The sequence below is a fragment of the Hordeum vulgare genome, chromosome 6H (genome assembly GCF_904849725.1).
Source record: "Hordeum vulgare subsp. vulgare chromosome 6H, MorexV3_pseudomolecules_assembly, whole genome shotgun sequence".
NCBI lineage: Eukaryota > Viridiplantae > Streptophyta > Magnoliopsida > Poales > Poaceae > Hordeum > Hordeum vulgare.
Genome location: NC_058523.1, coordinates 81,492,024 through 81,505,892, shown reverse-complemented (window position 1 = coordinate 81,505,892; position 13,869 = coordinate 81,492,024). Strand labels below are relative to the sequence as shown.

Here is a 13,869-nt window from a genome sequence, read left to right as displayed (position 1 = left end):
CTACCATTGCTACAAATTCTTCAACTGCACCTGTTGTGTCTATTTCCTCACTTGAGGAAAACACAAATGTTACTGATGAAAATGCAGGGTTGAAGGAATTGTATGTGGCAGGCATATACAAAAGCCTCAAAGGACATCAAACCCTTTGTGATGTGCTCAAAAAGCAAATATTGAATAGGAATCCGAGGAAAGAAGGAATTGCCTTTGAGAGGAAATTAAATGTTGATGGATATTATTGGAAACCTGAGCAGTATCCCAAAACCTCATGGGTTGCTCCTACTGGGCCTCCTTTTGATCCATCTAATCTAACTGGCTTTTCATGTGAATTATCCTATTCCTCAGATGAGTCATTTGACTCCAACTATAAACTGTTCAAAAATCAATCTGGTGAAGTATTTGCTCGATATGTTGGAACTAACTGCAGGAATGGTCCTCCCCTGAGGAAAATCTGGGTTCCCAAAAGCTGTCTTGAAAATCTTCAGGTAAATGTCCTCATGACACCACCACTGAAGAATCTGAACCCCAGATCAAATTCCTCAGGAGGACCAAAGTCTTCAAGAGGATCAAAATCCTCAACTGGTCAAAACTATGCTCGTACCCGTGCTAATGCGTCTAACATGCAGGGAAACTACAAGGAATATGAATATGAGTGTTACTCCTCAAATCATTATGTTTATAAATCCTCAAATCAGTTCTCTGCATATTCATATGAGTACTTTAACCCCCCTACTGTTAAGAGAAGTGCATTGGCTTCAATGCCACCATTCTCATATGGTGCTCGCAGGATGATGAATGCTTTGCCACCCCTTCAGATGTGGGTGGTGAAGAAATCGAACTAATCACTTCTGCAGGTCAGGTCTCCAGATGAAAATCATCATCTAAAGAATTTGCTGGAGACCTGAGCAAATGCTTGATAGGACGCAAGCTAATGATTGATGAAATAGAAATATTTCACACGTCCTTACATTTCTATTATGATGAAATTACTGATCTGATGAAATTAGTATCATATTCTTCAAATCTGAAGCATATGACATGGTAAGTTGTACTAATTCATCTGCAGGATGACAAACCCAAGAATATTGAGTGGGTTCTTGATAGTGGCTGCACACATCACATGACTGGTGATAAAAGTACTTATGAATATGCCACTAACTCCATCACCTCTGAAGCAAATCACATATGCTGACAAAGGTAAAAGCAAGGTATTGGGACTTGGCAAAGTGGCTATTTCCAAGGATAGGCATATGGACAAAGTGATGCTTGTTGAATACCTTGGTTTTAACCTTATGTCAGCCTCGATGCTTTTTGATCTTGATATGATTGTTATCTTTGGTAGATATAGATGTGTAGTCATCATGGAATCTGACAGATCCAAAGTCTTCGAAGGTGTAAGAAGAGGGGATTTGTACATTGTTGATTTCTCTACAGGTCCTCAACCAGCCACTTGCTTACTAGCAAAAATCTCAGAAGGATGGTTGTGGCACCGAAGACTAGGTCATGCAGGCATGAGGAATTGGCACACACTCGCGAAGAAGAAGCATGTCATCGGCATTGAATCAGTCAAATTCCTCAAGAATCATCTCTGCGGTGCTTGTGAATCTGGGAAAATGACCAGATCCAAGCACCCCTCGAAGACTATCATGACCACTACACGTCCATTCGAATTGCTTCATATGGATTTATTTGGACCTACTCACTATGCCACACTAACCAATGCAGCATCTTTATATGGCTTCATCATAGTTGATGATTATTCCAGATATACTTGGGTGCATATCATAGTGTATAAAACTGAAGTGCAGGAATCTTCAAACGATTTTCTTCAAGGGCCTCGGCGAACTTTGGCATCAAGATCAAACATATCAGGAGTGATAATGGAACCAAGTTCAAAAACACTGGTCTTGATGATTATCTTGATGAACTTGGTATTACTCACGAATTATCTGCTCCTTATACTCCTCAACAGAATGGTGTCGTCGAAAGGAAGAACGGGACTCTGGTTGAAATGGCAAGAACTATGCTTGAAGAATATCAGACTCCTCGTCGCTTTTGGCCTGAAGCAATCAACACTGCATGCCATATCATCAACAGGGTATATCTTCACAAATTCCTCAAGAAAACCTCATATGAACTCCTCACTGACAAGAAACCCAATGTAAGTTATTTCAAAGTCTTCGGTGCAAAATGCTGGATTAGAGATCCTCACCATAGCTCAAAATTTGCACCTAAGGCACATGAAGGTTTTATGCTCGGTTATGGAAAGGACTCGCACACTTACAGAGTCTTCAACAACTATCACAACAAAGTTGTTGAGACTGTAGATGTGCGGTTCGATGAAACTAATGGCTCGCAAAGAGAGCAATTGCCTTCTGATCCAGATAAGTTGTCTCCTGAGGAAGCAATAAAGCTCAAGCCTACTGAAGACATTGTCCCCACTGAGGAAATTGGTGAAGAAACGATCCCCATCACTGATGAAAATCAAGAAGATGCTCCTGAGGAAATTGCACCAGAACCACTTCCTCAGCCTAGACAAAATCCTCAACCAGCTCATCCAAGGATTGCAAACGAAGTAGAACTTGACAAAATCCTCAACGACATCAACGCGCCAGGTCCTCTCACTCGCTCAAAAGCTTCACACTTAGTTAACTTTTGTGGGCATTTTTCCTTTGTATCCATCACAGAACCCTCAAAAGTTGCTGAGGCTTTTCTGAAACCGGAGTGGATCCAAGCTATGCAAGACGAACTTCTTCAATTCAAGCTGAATGATGTATGGGAGCTCGTCAAACGACCAGATCCTCGCAAGCACAACATCATCGGCACCAAGTGGATTTTCCGAAACAAGCAAGATGAGGACGGTCAAGTGGTGAGGAACAAGGCACGACTTGTAGCCCAAGGCTACACCTAGGTTGAAGGAATAGATTTCGATGAAACTTTTGCACCTGTTGCTAGACTTCAAGCTATTCGAATACTACTTGCTTATGCTAATCATCATAACATCATCTTATATCAAATGGATGTCAAAAGTGCATTCCTCAATGGTAAGCTTGAGGAAGAAGTATGTGTTGCTCAGCCCCCAGGTGTTGAGGATCCAAAGAATCCAGACAAAGTCTTCAGACTCAAAAAGGCTCTTTATGGTCTCAAGCAAGCCCCTCGGGCATGGTATGAAACATTGAAGGAATTCCTCAAGAAGAAAGGCTTCAAACCTGGTTCCCTTGATCCAACTCGTTTCACTAAATCCTATGATAATGAGCTATTTGTGTGTCAAATCTATGTCGATGATATCATATTTGGATGTACTGACAAACGATACAGTGATGAATTTGCTTACATGATGAATGAAGAATATCAGATGTCCATGATGGGGGAGCTGAAATTCTTCTTAGGTCTTCAAATTCATCAACAAAGCAATGGACTCTTCATATCACAGGAGAAATACCTCAAGGATGTTCTGAGGAAATTCGACATGCATGAATGCAAAGGTGCCAAGACTCCAATGCCTACCAACGGCCACCTCGGCACTGATGAAAATGGTAAAGATTTCGATCAGCAGGTATATCGTTCTATGATTGGCTCTTTATTGTATCTATGTGCATCTAGGCCAGATATAATGCTTAGTGTTTGCATGTGTGCACATTTTCAAGCAAAACCGAAGGAATCACACCATAAGGTTGTGAAACATATTCTTCGATACTTAGCTCACACACCAACACTAGGATTATGGTATCCCAAGGGCTCAAATCTTCATCTAGTAGGGTATTCTGATTCTGACTATGCTGGTGACCGTGTGGATCGCAAGTCAACTTCTGGCACATGCCATTTCCTCGGAAGATCACTAGTTTGCTGGTCCTCAAAGAAGCAGAACTGCGTATCACTCTCCACTGCCGAAGCTGAGTACATTGCTGCGGGTTCTTGCTGTGCTCAATTACTATGGATGAAGCAATCCCTCAAGGACTACGGCATCAACATGAAGAATGTGCCTCTCTACTGTGACAATGAGAGTGCTATCAAGATTGCATACAACCCGGTACAACACTCGAAGACCAAGCACATCCAGATTCGTCATCATTTTCTTCGGGACCATGTCCTCAAGGGCAATATCCTCATCGACCATGTGAAGACTGATGATCAACTGGCAGATATCTTCACTAAGCCCTTGGACAAGAAAAGGTTTTGCAAGTTACGGTGTGAGCTAAATATCTTAGAATCTTCAAATGTTTTGTAAAAACATGCACACATCCTAACACTTATGCAAAATTGATGACTTAGACATGCAACACATGATGAATCGATTTTCTTCAACTGATGAAGAATGTCACTCTGAGTTTGAAGAAATCAACGAAGAAATTGATTCTCAGGGCCCTACGACAATTGTACGCGGCGTCTGTAATCAACATTCTTATATGGTGGGTCACGCCACCGCCCAATGTGAAATTCCTCAAGTTGATTTTCTCCAAATGTTCTATTTCCTCAAAATGTGTTTTTCTTCAAAACAGTTGTTCTTCATTGACGATTTATCACAAAATCTTCAAAACACTTGATGACTTTCATTTGACTAGATAGACTGTGATTTCAAGTCCTCAACAGCATTCACTTATTGCTATTTCTTCAAGTTGATATTTCTGCTAAGTGAATGTGATCGGACCCTACTTTCCCTCTATACTATACTCATCCGGTCTATTCAATTCTTCATATGCGTTCTACTTGAAACTTTCTTCAAAATCCTCACTGCGTCCTTATCAGCTGATGATTTTGTAACGAAAATCCTCAAATCTTCAAAAGTTGTTTCTTTAATACACAGTAATTGAACCCCACTTACCCCGATCGGATAACCACGATCTCCACTATCTCCACCGCACTGTTCGGGAGCTACACGTGTCCTGCGGAGACGTAGAGGTAGGGGATGTTTGGTCCGAAATTTTCGCGCCAACAGTAACTTTTGGCTATAAATATGTCCTTATCCCCCTCGGCATACTCTTCTTCGCTACATCGCTCTTCTGCCACAGCAAACACCACCGAACCCTAGCGTCATCGCTGGTAATCTCGTCGCCGGTGAGGAAGAGCTTCACTGCCTCGACTTCTCCGTCGCCGGAACCACGCCGGAGTCGGACCATCTTCGTCTGCCGCCGCCGTAGACGTCCTCTGTCGTCGGGTTAGGGTGCATTGGACACGCGACCGAAGAGCTTCTCTACACACCTTTCTGTGTTCTTCATGCGCACCTTCCAGGGTAAATAAATCCCATTTTTACCGCAAGTTAGATCTAAAATTTTACATCTTCTATGTGAAATCTGTTTTTCCTCAAGAATCGATAAGCACTTGATTCCTCAAACACTGCCTATCACCACGTCATTGATGAACTATGCTAAGCATCTAAGATTTTCACGAGATTCCTCAATTGTGCGAATTTTCGAATCTCTACAACTCTGGAATCCAAGAACAGTATGCTTATGCAAATTCCTCAACCACTGGTTATATTCCTCAACTGTCAAACTTCACTACAAGAAATATGGTCAACAATGACACTCAATTTTGGTCATTGAATCGTCATTATTTTTAATTTATGACCTTCTTATGATCAAAACGAGGAGGTCAACAGTTGGCCGTCAAGAACGAACAAACTTGACCTTTCTAATATTTTGGTCATGGTTTTTTTGACCAAAATAAATAGGTCAAAGCCAAATTTTGGTCATTATCCATATGCCTCATCCACATATGATCTGACATGGCTGAGCTTATGTGGCATCATCCACATAGCAAACATGGTGGCTTGAGAGAAAGTGACGTGTACTACACATCAGGGATGACATGGCATTGGTAGTGATGAAATATCATCAGATATTTTTGCTAGCCCAATGGGCCGAGCCAAAAGAATCTAGCCCATTTAACCTTTTTACATTTTTTGGGCCATTACCTATACCAATCCTTTATTCCCATAGACAATATCCAATCCATTATTTACTAGATCGTCCTCAAGAAGAAATTATTTAGTGTATTTTTGTATTCTATTTTTTATATTGTTTCATCTTTTTAAATGAGAAATATGTACTACAAAAGTATTGTTCAGTACAAGAAATCTTCTGTTCAGTACAAGAAATCTTCTTAGGTATTACAGAAGTATTGTTCATATTTTATGCCCATCACACAAATGTAAAATTATAAAGATAATTCTCCAATAGCCCAGCACACACAAACTAAGATTACACACCGTAGACAAATGGTATTACAGCCCAGATAAATGGTACTACAAAAAATAATACTGTATATTCAACTATAAAACAAGCAGACACATCATACAACAACGAGGCTCCATTGTCTTCCTCTTCTAGAATTCTGAGAAGCATCCTGACATTAGAAGGGACAACACATGAGAAGCAGATAATGCATAACAGGAAATATGAAAAATGCAACAAGTTGAGAGTAGAACGCAAACAACGTATAAGCAATTCATGGATGCAAGTAGTGATCATTTTAGGCCTCGTTCGGTTCCACCCCTTCACAAGAGGATTGAAGGGGATTGGGGTGGAATTTGACTTGTAGGGGATTATATCCACCTCAATCCCTGTCAAACCCTTTCCAAATCCCTGTCAAACGAACATGGCCTTAGGGGGCTTTATGTGGATGCACGACCCAACTTAGGTTTCATCCATAAATAAAGTTACACAAGTATTAAACACTAGTAAATCCAAATACATATCATATCAAGTTCCTATTGTGTAAACTCTCCACCTCCTGGAGAGGACACAATGTCAGAAGATCATACAAGTGACAAGCTAAAGCTTAAACTACAATAGACATAGCTTTATTAAATCCAAGCCTATATAAAATTATCAAATGCTTTGTCGTATTGCTGTCCCACATGCATTCAAGAAAAAGTATACAAGTTCTACAATCTTTAAGAAAATACTAGTACTTCTGAGATCCGGAAAAATTGAGAATGAAGACAAGTTAAGTGTTCATACATGTGTCAACAAGATAAGGCAAATATTAAAGACCCAAGGAGGTATTACAATTACTGAATGGAAAAATCAAAAAAAAATAGTTCGTAATATCATGGTCTTCAATGGTTTAAAATAGAAATAGAACAGGTTGATGTGCTTTGATTCCATTTCCCGCATATAGCTAACTGTTGCATTAGAAGAAAATGATGAAACTTGAGGAACAGTTGCAGTGCTTGCAGGGCTTTTCTGATTACTGAACTTGTAGTTGTAGCATCAATAGGTGCACGAAGCGTATATATAGGAGACTAAGCAAAACAAAATCCCCTATTTTGAGGATAATCATCACAAGAGACCAAATGGAAGATTACAAACTTGGATGAGTAGTCACACATGAAATACTTGCCTTCACATCGGCAAACATCATAATCAATGTGCTCACAGATCTGATCCTCCCTCCCTACACACACCATCCAGATAGTTACTCCAATGACAAGCAAAACATGGTAAATAAATATGTCGCGGTTTATATGCATCTAAACACTATCATACTGTAACGGAGTAATGCAAGTGAAGTAATTTATAATCAAACCTACTCATCCCTTCTTCAACCAGTACTCAGCACGGCCATTCTATTCTCCCATTCACAATTAATCCTTGCATTTAAGTGTCCTGGACAGGGTCAAAACAACAATAAAAAAGGATAAACACTTGATACCATTGTATCATTTACGAAATTCTCTTGCATTCACTAGGACTTTAATACATAAGTAAATTCATAGGTATCAAAAATCCTAGATACATCTCAATACTAGAACTAGATGACTAATCACCAAGCCATGCATAACAGCAAATGTTCATAAGCAACATATATGGCCAACAGGAGGATGTGTCTTATCACATGAAGAATTCGACATGCCACTTAAGCATGATAGAAGGTGAATATATATATGACTCATGTATTGTGAACATATAGGCAACAATTACTCCAAACCAGTATGGGGCAATGGAAAGATATGGCGCACATGACTATATAGAATGCATAGTGTACATGAGAGAAGCCATATATGCTTTCTCGGATATACTCACCAAATGTCTTATAAGGTATGAATCACCTCAGATAACTCAATATTTATTCAAAGTCAACATGGTTAAGATAGATGATATGTTGCCATATTCAAGAAGTACTTACCATCGTCCTATTCATCGACAACAGAGTCTAATTGCTCTCCTCATGGTCCTTCTTCCAGTCCAACTTCTCTAGGTACATCGACTGAGCTAGTTTCCTATGACATCAGGGAAAATTAGGGAACAATCTGAGAACTGCCGAGCAGCCAGGGAAACCTGACCTGTTGGTGTAGGGACCATGTTCTGCTTGTCGGCCCTCCCCGTGTTGGCATTGACAACAAGCAGCACGGCGAGCTCGGTCTACTTGGTCACAACACCTCCGGTATCCATGTGGGCACTGACCTTGCCGGCCCCATCAACGTCTGTATTAGAACACTTGTGTTTGACTTGCTCCAAAGGTTCTCCATGAATTCTTCCATATAAGCTTATAAGATGATACAATAAGAGTAGAAAACATCAAAATTTATACAGAGATCGAAGTTTACTTCATGTTCACTACCAGTTCTACACAAGACAGGTTGCACATGACAAAATGTTGATTCTACAAATAAACATTATGTTAATTCAGGTATTAGAAGTTAAGATCATACACTAATATTGAAATACTCTTGTTATAATAGGTATCATAATAAAAGAAAATTTAACAAGGTTTCCATACAAAACTAACAAGGTCCAGAAGGTATAGACCTAGCCCAAAAGTAACTCTCATGCGTCGGTACATTACTAGGGGGCAAAAGCATCATCTTAATGCACAAATTGGAGAGATTTACATATTAGAGACAACACGTGCATTTTTAATAGAACAAGGCCTATTTCATGTAATAAAATACGTAAAAACTACAAGAAATAACTACTTCTCTGTTCAAGAACTAAACCTCTGAAAGAAGATCATTTCATATAAAGTTTGAAAAGTCTAATACCATATACATAAGTGAGTTCCATTTAAGGATGGCAATTTTACCCATGGGAATGGGTACCCGACCTGAATGGGCAGGGTCTAGGCATGGTTTTCATGTGTGCACTATATATGTTTGCACGCTTGAGTAACTAGCTAATCTCTACAATCTTTCAATTATTAATTATTCTCTCTTGCATGTTTTTGGTGGAAAGAATGTTAATTAGTTGCTGAAGACTTTGATTGTAAAGATTTCTATTTAGTGATCATAATAATTCAAATTTTTATACATTTTTAGACATTCTAGACATTGGTTCAGTTTTGCTAAAACTGAACACTTTTTTACATACAGTTAAGAAACTTGGTTGTTGTGTATTATGTACAGTCTTCAGGCTACTCAAGATGAGGTACAAGGTTGGGTTGTGGCGCTAATGTGTATTATGTACAGTTTGCCGGTCAACAAATAATTAATCACATATCTACAAAACCAGCTAAATTAGCTGGAAAAAGTAAGTCTACTCTATGATAGGGAACTATGGTATGAGATGGATGTCGCTGTTCTGATTCAGAAATTCCATCCTCACGACATCCCTTTAGTCACGACTACAATATAATTATTCTATAGTGGCTAACAAAAAACAAAAAAAATACATACATGCACAACGTCATTTCAGCCTGCGCAACAGTCAATATAAAAGGAAGGACTAATCAATGATTCAACGAGATTTAAGTGGCCTACTGGAGACAGAGGAGTAGGGAGAGGGCACATGGAAATTACCGGCATGTTGAGGTAGCTTCGTGGGGAAGACGGAGCACTCGGGGTGCGGTTAACAGGCCTAGCACTACTAACATGCAGGAACGGATCTTGGCTTGGCCGTCAATGGAGACGGGAGGGAGAAATCGTAGGGAGAGAGCGCCAGATCTGGCAGACCGCGACGGCACTGAATACATCCAGATCTTGGAGGCGCTGAAGGCAACGACGACATCGGTGACATGCTGCATCGATCGGGAGCTCTTGTAACAGATGTTGGTGAGGAAGATAGGTTGAATATGTCGGGGGCGAGACCAGCCGGATCTGGCTTCGTCCCAACGGCGCAAGCACCAACACCATCTTCTGGAGGCGCAGGCGGCGTCGTCCTTAACGACGCGAGCACCGACGGTTTCGCAGGCGGCGGCTTCTCCCCGACGGCGCGATTAGCGGGTGGATCCTCCTCTACGAGATGGTGTGTGTTGGATGTGGGCTTGGGGGCGATTTGGGGTTGAACCGGAAGAATTGGCAGCGCTACGTGAAAGGATAGGATTACAAGCTTGTCCAGTGGGGATTTCTTTTACCAAAATACCCTCGGTGTGGAGAGGTGTCCTTTGGTGCGATGAGGAGAAATGAGACAACGCGCTCAAAACTCTCTCAGCGCCAAAAATTGATGTATATTCGCAAACCGGCGGGAGGGTGTTAGCGCAATGGAAATTTTGAACTATTTTTATGAAATTTTGGCGAATAACGGAATATGGATCTCAGCATTCAAATTGAAAGAATAAATAAATAACTCGTCAAATATGTAACTTTTTGGCAACATAAAAGCACTTATGCCATATTCCGAGCAAAAAAAAACACAATCAATACTATATAAACGCGACTATTCATGGTTTTATAGCCGTGCTTTTTTCTTAAAAATGCGACATGGTCATTTCATCCTGAAAATTTATACGTGAATATAATGATAGCTATATTTGTCGCCAAAAAATCATATTTTTATTTATTTATTACTTCTTTTGCTTAATATAGGGTACGCCTACATTCATATTCAAAAAATCTGCACCGAAATTTTGGACATTGTTAAGAAGTTTCTCAACTAAGTCCCTCACAAAAAGTTTTTCAATCTAAAATATGTAATTCACCTTGTTATATATTGTTGAAAATGTTACCCACCTATATATTAGTATACATTTACCAAACTTTATAGATATATGAAATATTCGATTGAACCAATGTCATATGACTGGTTCAGATCTAAATTATCATTGAGTCGATGGGCCCCGTGCGTGAGAGATATTTTAGCGAGTCTCGCATAAAGGGTGGGTTAGCGGGTCAATAGGTTAGACGGTCCCACATTTCAATTTTGTTAACGTATCCACTTGTATCATCAAGTCAATATGTAGGTCCCGTCATTCAAGTAGTTCATAGACACATAAGTGAAATGCTTATATGTCTGTCCAGTTAGCTCCATTCATGTATATGATAATATCAATTGGCCATGCGAACTTCAAGTAAGTGTATAAACAATGGTACTCTTAATGACCATTTTCACATGATAGAATATTCACCATTTTGACATAGATGGTCATTATATTGTAGGGTTTGAGCCCTCATGAACTCTCACTGACCATTTTGTGAATATTGGTCATAGATTTATGACCAATTTGACCACCGTCAAAAAAAATTGTCATAAATGAGTGTTTTCCTTGTAGTGCTTTTTCATTTTCTTCAAATCTGAGAACGCATATGACCTCTCCAAATTCCTCGCAACTATACTCTGTTCACAGGTACACACATGTCAGCTGATGAATCTCTCGGTTCTCATCACATTAACTCATTTGCAGCGTTTCTGAAAGAAAATCTTCAAGTCTCATCAGAATCCTCAAGAGTTCAATCTCATCAGCAAAATCCTCAGCTGAAGAAAATGAAGGATGACAGAAAACAGAAGGGAGGAAAGAAACTTGAGCAAAACACAGTTGTGGATATCCCTGAGGATATCTACTTGGACTATTGCACGCCTGATGAAAATGAGACAATGGCAAAGAGAAAGATACGGCTGCAGAAGATAGAACGCCAATGGACGAAGGAATGGAAGGAATACAGGTTTGTGACTCCCAAGTATACGAAGAAATTCGCTCTAAAGCCCCCTGGAAGACGGGTCCCACTTGAGGATCATCAAGTAGCACATCCCTCAAGCCTCATGACCATTGATGACTATCCAGATGAGAAGGAAAAGCATATGGCTAAGCTCAAGAAGCAGGCAGAAACTGCAGTGAGGAAATTCAATGAATCCTCAGCTGCTGCCTCAGCTGCTGCTACTTCCTCTGCCGCTGAGACTTCTGGCTCAGAAATTCCTCAAATGCAGTCTGTACCGTCAAAACCAAGGGCTCCAAAGCCTCAAGAGAAGTCTGCTCAGGCTTCAGTCACAAAACCCTCGGCACCAAAACCTTCAACACCAAAACCATCAGCGCCAAAGCCCTCGGTACAAATCTCCTCAGCTCCAAAATCCTCAGCACCACCACCAAAGCCTCAAGAGAAACCAGTACAGAAGCAAGTCATGAAGCCTATGACCGCCAGCTCCAGCTCCTCACTCCCAGCTGCAACCAGCTCGGAGACAAAGTCTTCAACACCTCCTGCGAAGACTCAGGTATCTGTTGAACGTGCAACTCTGCCAAGCCCCAGCAAAATCATCACCGTCCCGTCTGCATCAGAGGGCAGTGATGAAATTGATGATCAAACCCTGCAAGCAATCATCAGAAACAAGCAGGAAAGAGTAGCTCAAGCATCAGGCAGTACTATTCCTCTGGCAATGGACCCCAAGGTCCTCCTTGACTACATCAACATCTGGTATGAGGACCCAAACACTCCGCTTGATGATTTGAAACTTCCTCCTGGCATCAGCCACATGGTGACCACTTTCATCAATGAAGCCAAGTGAAAAGAACAGCAGGCCAAGCAGGCCAAAGTTGCAAAACTTAAAAAGGAGAAATTCCTCAAGCAGAATCTCCTCAAGTTGACTCCTGATGCACTGGTATCAACACAGGCAGAGCTGAAGAAATTGACTGACAAGTACTCCAAGCTGTCAGATCGTAAGAGTATCAAGAGCAATTTCATCAAGCAGACCACTAGTGTTGTTGATGATTACAATAAGAAGGCTGCACCCCCAGCACCAACTTCTCAGCCCCTGATTGAGGAGCCATCAGATGAATCTCCTCATGATGAGGAAACTCCTCAAGCTGAGAAGTACACCAAGAACACCGTGTGGATGAACCAGTATTGAAGAAATCATCATGGAAACTCCTGCTGATGAATTTGTTGCACCTGATGAGACTGCCCCTGACCCGGCTGCTTCGCCAAAGCAAGCTGATGACTCTGTTCCAGCTGGTTCCTCAATACGAGCTGAAGAATCTGTCAAGAGAACCCCTTCACCAAAAGCTTCAACGGTGAAGAAGATGACTCCGTATGCATCAGACGTGAAGAAAACCAGGGCTGCTGAGAAGGAAGCCAAAAAGAAAAAGGCCTCCTCAGCAGAAGAAGAAACAGAGGCCAAACGCCTCAAAGCACTTGAAGAAACTGCTCCTCTGGACCCTGTGCCCCTGAATGTCGCTCCTTCCTATGAAATGGTCATCATTGATGATCCAGCAAAAAAGGCAGATGAGGAAATGAAGGATGCCGCCTCTGAGGAACACACTGACGAGGAGATTCATATAGACGACAGTCATCAGCCTTTCATTCCTCAGAAAGACATTGTTCAAGCATCAGCTGCACCAGCTGATGAAACTGCATCTGCCACTAAGCCAGCTGAGGAAGAACAAACTGAAAATCCTCAAGCTGATGAAATTCAACGCTCTGAGCAGAATCCTCAGGATGAGGAACAGGCTGACCCAACTCCTCCAACTAAGCAAGAAGAAGCTATTCCTCAGCCTGATGCACAGCCAGAGCAAGCCCCTCAGCCTGACGCCCAGCCAACACCATCTCCTTAGCCTGAAGTACCAGCTGCTAAAATTCCTCACTCTGAGGAAAATGTTGAAGAAAATGCACCGGACCAAGACAATGCATTCGTCGTGCTCAACCCAGAGACTGCCATTGTTGTCTCCCCTCCTGTTCCTCAACAAAATCTTAAGCCAGTTCAGCGTCAGCCATTCTCCAAGCGTCCT

General features: G+C 41.2%; 1 long non-coding RNA gene across 2 annotated transcripts; it reads right to left on the bottom strand.

Moving 5' to 3' along the window:
* Positions 1-7,340: 7,340 nt before the first annotated feature.
* Positions 7,341-8,367, bottom strand: LOC123406172. 2 transcript variants are annotated; one of them, XR_006612018.1, is made up of 3 exons: positions 8,128-8,367; positions 7,528-7,607; positions 7,341-7,395 (listed from the first exon to the last, which is right to left on the bottom strand). It is a non-coding gene; the product is annotated as an uncharacterized LOC123406172 (long non-coding RNA). The 2 variants fall into 2 exon arrangements; XR_006612019.1 differs by having other exon boundaries at positions 7,532-7,607.
* Between the last annotated feature and the right edge of the window lie 5,502 nt (positions 8,368-13,869).